Source organism: Lygodium microphyllum, chromosome 16 (assembly GCF_053477565.2).
Source record: "Lygodium microphyllum isolate KBCC chromosome 16, Lygodium_microphyllum_v1.1.10, whole genome shotgun sequence".
NCBI classification, from domain to species: Eukaryota; Viridiplantae; Streptophyta; class Polypodiopsida; order Schizaeales; family Lygodiaceae; genus Lygodium; species Lygodium microphyllum.
In genome coordinates, this window is record NC_141150.1 from 148,251,466 (window position 1) to 148,258,965 (window position 7,500).

Here is a 7,500-nt window from a genome sequence, read left to right on the forward strand (position 1 = left end):
CCCCCCCCCTCCAAAATTCGCCCCCCCCCCCCTTCAACACACACCACCCCACCCCCCCCCTCAACACACACCACACCACCCCTCCCCCCCCCCCTCAACACACACCACACCACCCCTCCCCTTCCCCCCCTCGAAATTTCGCCCCCCCCTCAACACACACCACCCCACCCCTCCCCCCCCCGCCCCAAAAATTCGCCCCCCCTCCAAATTTTGCCCCTTCCCCCCCCCAAAAATTCGCCTCCCCCCTCAACACACACCACACCACACCACCGCTCCCCCCCCTCCAAAATTCGCCCCCCCCCCCCAAAAAATTTCCCACCCCTCCCCCCTCAACACACACCACCCCACCCCCCCCCCCCCCAACACACACCACACCACCCCTCCCCCCCCCCTCAACACACACCACCCCACCCCTCCCCCCCCCCCCCCCCCCCCGCCCCCAAAAAATTCGCCCCCCCCCCCCCCCCCAACACACACCACTCCACCCCCCCCCCCAAAAAAATTCGGCCACCCCCCTCAACACACACCACACCACACCACACCACCCCTCCCCCCCCCCAAAAATTCGCCCCCCCCCCCCTCAATACACACCTCCCCACCCTTCCCCCCCCCCCCTCAACACACACCACACCACACCACACCACACCACCCCTCCCCTTCCCCCCCTCCAAATTTCGCCCCCCCCTCAACACACCCCACCCCACCCCTCCCCCCCCCTCCAAATTTCGCCCCTTCTCCCCCCCAAAAATTCGCCCCCCCCCTCAACACACACCACACCACACCACCCCTCCCCCCCCCTCAAAAATTCCCCCCCCCCTCAACACACAAAACACCACCCCTCCCCCCCCCCTCCAAATTTTGCCCCCCCCCCAAAAAATTGGCCCCCCCCTCAACACACACCACACCACACCACCCCTCCCCCCCCTCCAAAATTCGCCCCTCACCCCCCTCAACACACACCACCCCACACCTCCCCTCCCCCCCCCAAAAATTCCCCCCCCCCCCCCCCCCCCAAAAATTCCCCCCCCCCCCCCCCCCCAACACACACCACCACATCCCCCCCCCCTCAACACACACCACACCACCCCTCCCCCCCCCTCAAAAATCCCCCCCCCCCCCCTCAACACACAAAACACCACCCCTCCCCCCCCCCCCTCAAAAATCCCCCCCCCCCCTCAAAAATCCCCCCCCCCCAACACACACCACACGACACCACCCCTCCCCCCCCCCCCTCCAAATTTTGCCCCCCCCCCTCCCCTCCCCCCCCCCCTCCAAATTTTGCCCCCCCCCCTCCCCTCCCCCCCCCCCCCTCCAAATTTTGCCCCCCCCCCCCCCCCAAAAATTCGCACCCCCCCCCTCAATACACACCTCCCCACCCCCCCCCTCAATACACACCTCCCCACCCCCCCCCTCAACAAACACCACACCACCCCTCCCCCCCCCTCAAAAATCCCCCCCCCCCTCAACACACACCACACCACACCACCCCTCCCCCCCCCCCCAAAAATTCCCCCCCCCCCCTCAACACACACCACCCCACCCCCCCCCTCAAAAATTCCCCGCCCCCCCCTCAACACACACCACACCACCCCACCCCCCCCCTCAAAAATCCCCTCCCCCCTCAACACACACCACACCACACCACCCCTCCCCCCCCCCCCCTCAACACACACCACACCACACCACCCCTCCCCCCCCCCCTCCAAATTTTGCCCCCCCCCCCCCCCCTCAACACACACCACACCACACCACCCCTCCCCCCCCCCCTCAAAAATCCCCCCCCCCCCAACACACACCACACCACCCCTCCCCTTCCCCCCCTCGAAATTTCGCCCCCCACTCAACACACACCACCCCACCCCTCCCCCCCCGCCCCCAAAAAATTCGCCCCCCCCCCAACACACACCACCCCACCCCCCCCCCCCCAACACACACCACACAACCCTTCCCCCCCCCCTCAAAAATTCCCCGCCCCCCCCTCAACACACACCACACCACCCCTCCCCCCCCCCCCTCAAAAATCCCCCCCCCCCCTCAACACACACCACACCACACCACCCCTCCCCCCCCCCCTCCAAATTTTGCCCCCCCCCCCCCCCCCCAAAAAAAAATTGGGCCCCCCTCTCAACACACACCACACCACACCACCCCTCCCCCCCCCTCCAAAATTCGCCCCCCCCCCCCCCCCCTTCAACACACACCACCCCACCCCCCCCCTCAACACACACCACACCACCCCTCCCCCCCCCCCTCAACACACACCACACCACCCCTCCCCTTCCCCCCCTCGAAATTTCGCCCCCCCCTCAACACACACCACCCCACCCCTCGCCCCCCCGCCCCAAAAATTCGCCCCCCCTCCAAATTTTGCCCCTTCCCCCCCCCAAAAATTCGCCTCCCCCCTCAACACACACCACACCACACCACCGCTCCCCCCCCCTCCAAAATTCGCCCCCCCCCCCCCCCAAAAATTTCCCACCCCTCCCCCCTCAACACACACCACCCCACCCCCCCCCCCCAACACACACCACACCACCCCTCCCCCCCCCTCAACACACACCACCCCACCCCTCCCCCCCCCCCCCCGCCCCCAAAAAATTCGCCCCCCCCCCCCCCAACACACACCACTCCACCCCCCCCCCCCCCCAAAAAAATTCGGCCACCCCCCTCAACACACACCACACCACACCACACCACCCCTCCCCCCCCCCAAAAATTCGCCCCCCCCCCCTCAATACACACCTCCCCACCCTTCCCCCCCCCCCCTCAACACACACCACACCACACCACACCACCCCTCCCCTTCCCCCCCTCCAAATTTCGCCCCCCCCTCAACACACACCACCCCACCCCTCCCCCCCCCCCTCCAAATTTCGCCCCTTCTCCCCCCCAAAAATTCGACCCCCCCCTCAACACACACCACACCACACCACCCATCCCCCCCCCCCACCCCCCTCAACACACACCACCCCACCCCCCCCCCCAACACACACCACACCACCCCTCCCCCCCCCTCAAAAATTCCCCCCCCCCCCCCCCCTCAACACACAAAACACCACCCCTCCCCCCCCCCCTCCAAATTTTGCCCCCCCCCCCAAAAAATTGGCCCCCCCCTCAACACACACCACACCACACCACCCCTCCCCCCCCTCCAAAATTCGCCCCTCACCCCCCTCAACACACACCACCCCACACCTCCCCTCCCCCCCCCCAAAAATTCCCCCCCCCCCCCCCCCAAAATTTCCCCCCCCCCCCCCCCAACACACACCACCACATCCCCCCCCCCTCAACACACACCACACCACCCCTCCCCCCCCCTCAAAAATCCCCCCCCCCCCCCCCCTCAACACACAAAACACCACCCCTCCCCCCCCCCCCTCAAAAATCCCCCCCCCCCAACACACACCACCCCTCCCCCCCCCCCCTCCAAATTTTGCCCCCCCCCTCCCCTCCCCCCCCCCCTCCAAATTTTGCCCCCCCCCCCCCCCCCCCCCAAAAATTCGCACCCCTCCCCCTCAATACACACCTCCCCACCCCCCCCTCAACAAACACCACACCACCCCTCCCCCCCCCTCAAAAATCCCCCCCCCCCTCAATACACACCACACCACACCACCCCTCCCCCCCCCCCCCCAAAAATTCCCCCCCCCCCCCCTCAACACACACCACCCCACCCCCCCCCCCCCCTAAAAAATCCCCTCCCCCCTCAACACACACCACACCACACCACCCCTCCCCCCCCTCCCCCCTCAACACACACCACACCACACCACCCCTCCCCCCCCGCCCTCCAAATTTTGCCCCCCCCCCCCCCCCCTCAACACACACCACACCACCCCTCCCCCCCCCCCCTCAAAAATCCCCCCCCCCCCAACACACACCACACCACCCCTCCCCTTCCCCCCCTCGAAATTTCGCCCCCCCCTCAACACACACCACCCCACCCCTCCCCCCCCGCCCCAAAAATTCACCCCCCCTCCAAATTTTGCCCCTTCCCCCCCCCAAAAATTCGCCCCCCCCCTCAACACACACCACACCACACCACCGCTCCCCCCCCCCCTCCAAAATTCGCCCCCCCCCCCCAAAATTTCCCACCCCTTCCCCCTCAACACACACCACCCCACCCCCCCCCCCCCCCCAACACACACCACACCACCCCTCCCCCCCCCTCAACACACACCACACCACCCCTCCCCTTCCCCCCCACCAAATTCCGCCCCCCCCTCAACACACACCACCCCACCCCTCCCCCCCCCCCCCCCCCCCCCCCCCGCCCCCAAAAAAATCGCCCCCCCCCCCCAACACACACCACCCCACCCCCCCCCCCCCCCAAAAAAATTCGGCCACCCCCCTCAACACACACCACACCACACCACACCACCCCTCCCCTTCCCCCCCTCCAAATTTCGCCTTCCCCTCAACACACACCACCCCACCCCTCCCCCCCCCCAAAAAATTCGCCCCCCCGTCCAAATTTCGCCCCTTCCCCCCCCCAAAAATTCGCCCCCCCCCTTCAACACACACCACGCCATACCACCCCTCCCCACCCCCGCCCCCCCCTCAACACACACCACCCCACACCACCCCTCCCCCCCCCCCCCTCAACACACACCACACCACCCCTCTCCGCCCCTCAAGAATCCCCCCCCCCCCCCCTCAACACACACCACTCCACCCCTCCCCTTCCCCCCCTTCAAATTTCGCTCCCCCCCTCAACACACACCACCCCACCCCTCCCCCGCCCCTGCCCCCAAAAAATTCGCCCCCCCCCCCCCAACACACACCACCCCACCCCCCCTCAACACACAAAACACCACCCCTCCCCCCCCCCCCTCCACGTGGCGTCATGGAGGGCGTCATGGAGGGTGGGTGGGTGTGTTAAGGGGAGGGGAGCACGTCGCGTCGTGTCAGGCCATGGGGCGCGGGGGGGGGGGGGGGGGGGGGGCATTGCGTTGGGTGGGTGTGTGTGTTAAGGGGAGGGTGGCACATCGCATCGTGTCGTGTCATGGGGGGGCGGGGAGGGGGGGGATGCGCGTCGCATCGTGTCATGTCATCGGGGGGGGGGGGGGGGGGGGTGCGTCGCATCATGTCGTGTCGTGGGTGGGGGGGCTGGGGTGGGGATGTCATGGGGGGGGGGGGGCGCGGCACGTCGCGACATGGTGTGGTGTGTGTTGAGGGGGGAAGGGGGGGGCGCGTCGTGTCGTGTCGTGTCATGGCGGGGCGCGTCGCGTCGCATCGTGTCATGGGGGCTGGGGGGGATGTCATGGGGGGGCCGAATTTTTGAGGGGGGGGAGGGGGGGGGGTGGTGTGTGTTGAGGGGGGAGGCGAATTTTTGAGGGGGGGACGTCATGGGGGGGGCGCATCGCGTCGTGTCGTGTCATGGGGGATGGGGGGATGTCATGGGGGGGGGAGGGGGGTTGTCATGTTATGTTGGGGAGGGGGCGCGTCGCGTCATGTCGGGGCATGGTGGGGGGGAGGGGGCATCGCGACACCCCGCGTCACCCCCCACGACACGGCACACCCCCCCACCCCACCCCACCGCACCCCCCTACGACGCGGCGCCTTCCCCCCACCCCACCTCGAAAAACCCCGCTCCATCCACAGCACCCCACCACTCCTCCAAAAACCAGGCTCGACCCACCGTGCCCCGCCTCACTCCCCCACGACACGGCGCACCCTCCACCCCACCGCACCCCCCCACGATGCCCCCCGCACCCCACCTCCAGAAACCCCGCTCCCTCCACACCACCCCACCACGCCTCCGAAAACCACGCTCGACCCACCCCACCTCGCGTGAGCCCCCCCACGACACGGCACACCCCCCACACCCCACCGCACCCCCCCACGACACGGCGCACCCCCCCACCCCCCCTCACCCCACGTCGAAAAACCCCGCTCGACCCACCCAACCCCGCGTCACTCCCCCATGACACGGCACACCCCCCCACCCCACCGCACCCCCCACGACGCCCCCCCCCCCCCCGCACCCCACCTCGAAAAACCCCGCTCCCTCCACGCCACACCACAAATGCCTCCGAAAACCCCGCTCGACCCACCCCACCCCGCGTCACCCCCCCACGACATGGCGCACCCCCCACCCCACCGCACCCCCCATCGACGCCGCCCCGCACCCCACCTCGAAAAACCCCGCTCCCTCCATACCACCCCACCACGCCTCCGAAAACCCCGCTCGACCCACCCCACCTCGCGTCAGTCCCCCACGACACGGCACACCCCCCACACCCCACCTCCGAAAACCCCGCTCCACCCACCCCACCTCGCGTCAGCCCCCCACGACACGGCACACCCCCCACACCCCACCGCACCCCCCCACGACGCGGCGCATATCCCCCCCCCCCCCGCACCCCACCTCGAAAAACCCCACTCGACCCACCCAACCCCGCGTCACTCCCCCAGGACACGGCGCACCCCCCCACGACGCGGCGCATATCCCCCCCCCCCCCCCCCCCCCGCACCCCACCTCGAAAAACCCCGCTCGACCCACCCCACCCCGCGTCACCCCCCCACGACACGGCGCACCCCCCCACCCCACCGCACCCCCCCACGACGCCCCCCCCGCACCCCACCTCGAAAAACCCCGCTCCCTCCACGCCACACCACCACGCCTCCGAAAACCCCGCTCGACCCACCCCACCCCGCGTCTCCCCCCCACGACACGGCGCACCCCCCCACCCCACCGCACCCCCCCACGACGCCCCCCCGCACCCCACCTCGAAAAACCGCGCTCCCTCCACAGCACCCCACCTCTCCTCCAAAAACCCCGCTCGACCACCCCCACCCCGCGTCACCCCCCACGACGCCCCCCCGCACCCCCCCTCGAAAAACCCCGCTCCCTCCACAGCACCCCACCACGCCTCCGAAAACCCCGCTCGACCCACCCCACCCCGCGTCACTCCCCCATGACACGGCGCACCCCCCCACCCCACCGCACCCCCCCACGACGCCCCCCCGCACCCCACCTCGAAAAACCGCGCTCCCTCCACAGCACCCCACCTCTCCTCCCAAAACCCCGCTCGACCACCCCCACCCCGCGTCACCCCCCACGACGCCCCCCCGCACCCCACCTCGAAAAACCCCGCTCCCTCCACAGCACCCCACCTCTCCTCCAAAAACCCCGCTTGACCACCCCAACCCCGCGTCACTCCCCCATGACACGGCGCACCCCCCCACCCCACCGCACCCCCCCACGACGCCCCCCCGCACCCCACCTCGAAAAACCGCGCTCCCTCCACAGCACCCCACCTCTCCTCCCAAAACCCCGCTCGACCACCCCCACCCCGCGTCACCCCCCACGACGCCCCCCCGCACCCCACCTCGAAAAACCCCGCTCCCTCCACAGCACCCCACCTCTCCTCCAAAAACCCCGCTTGACCACCCCAACCCCGCGTCACTCCCCCATGACACGGCGCACCCCCCCACGACGCCCCCCCCCGCACCCCACCTCGAAAAACCCCGCTCCCTCCACACCACCCCGCCACG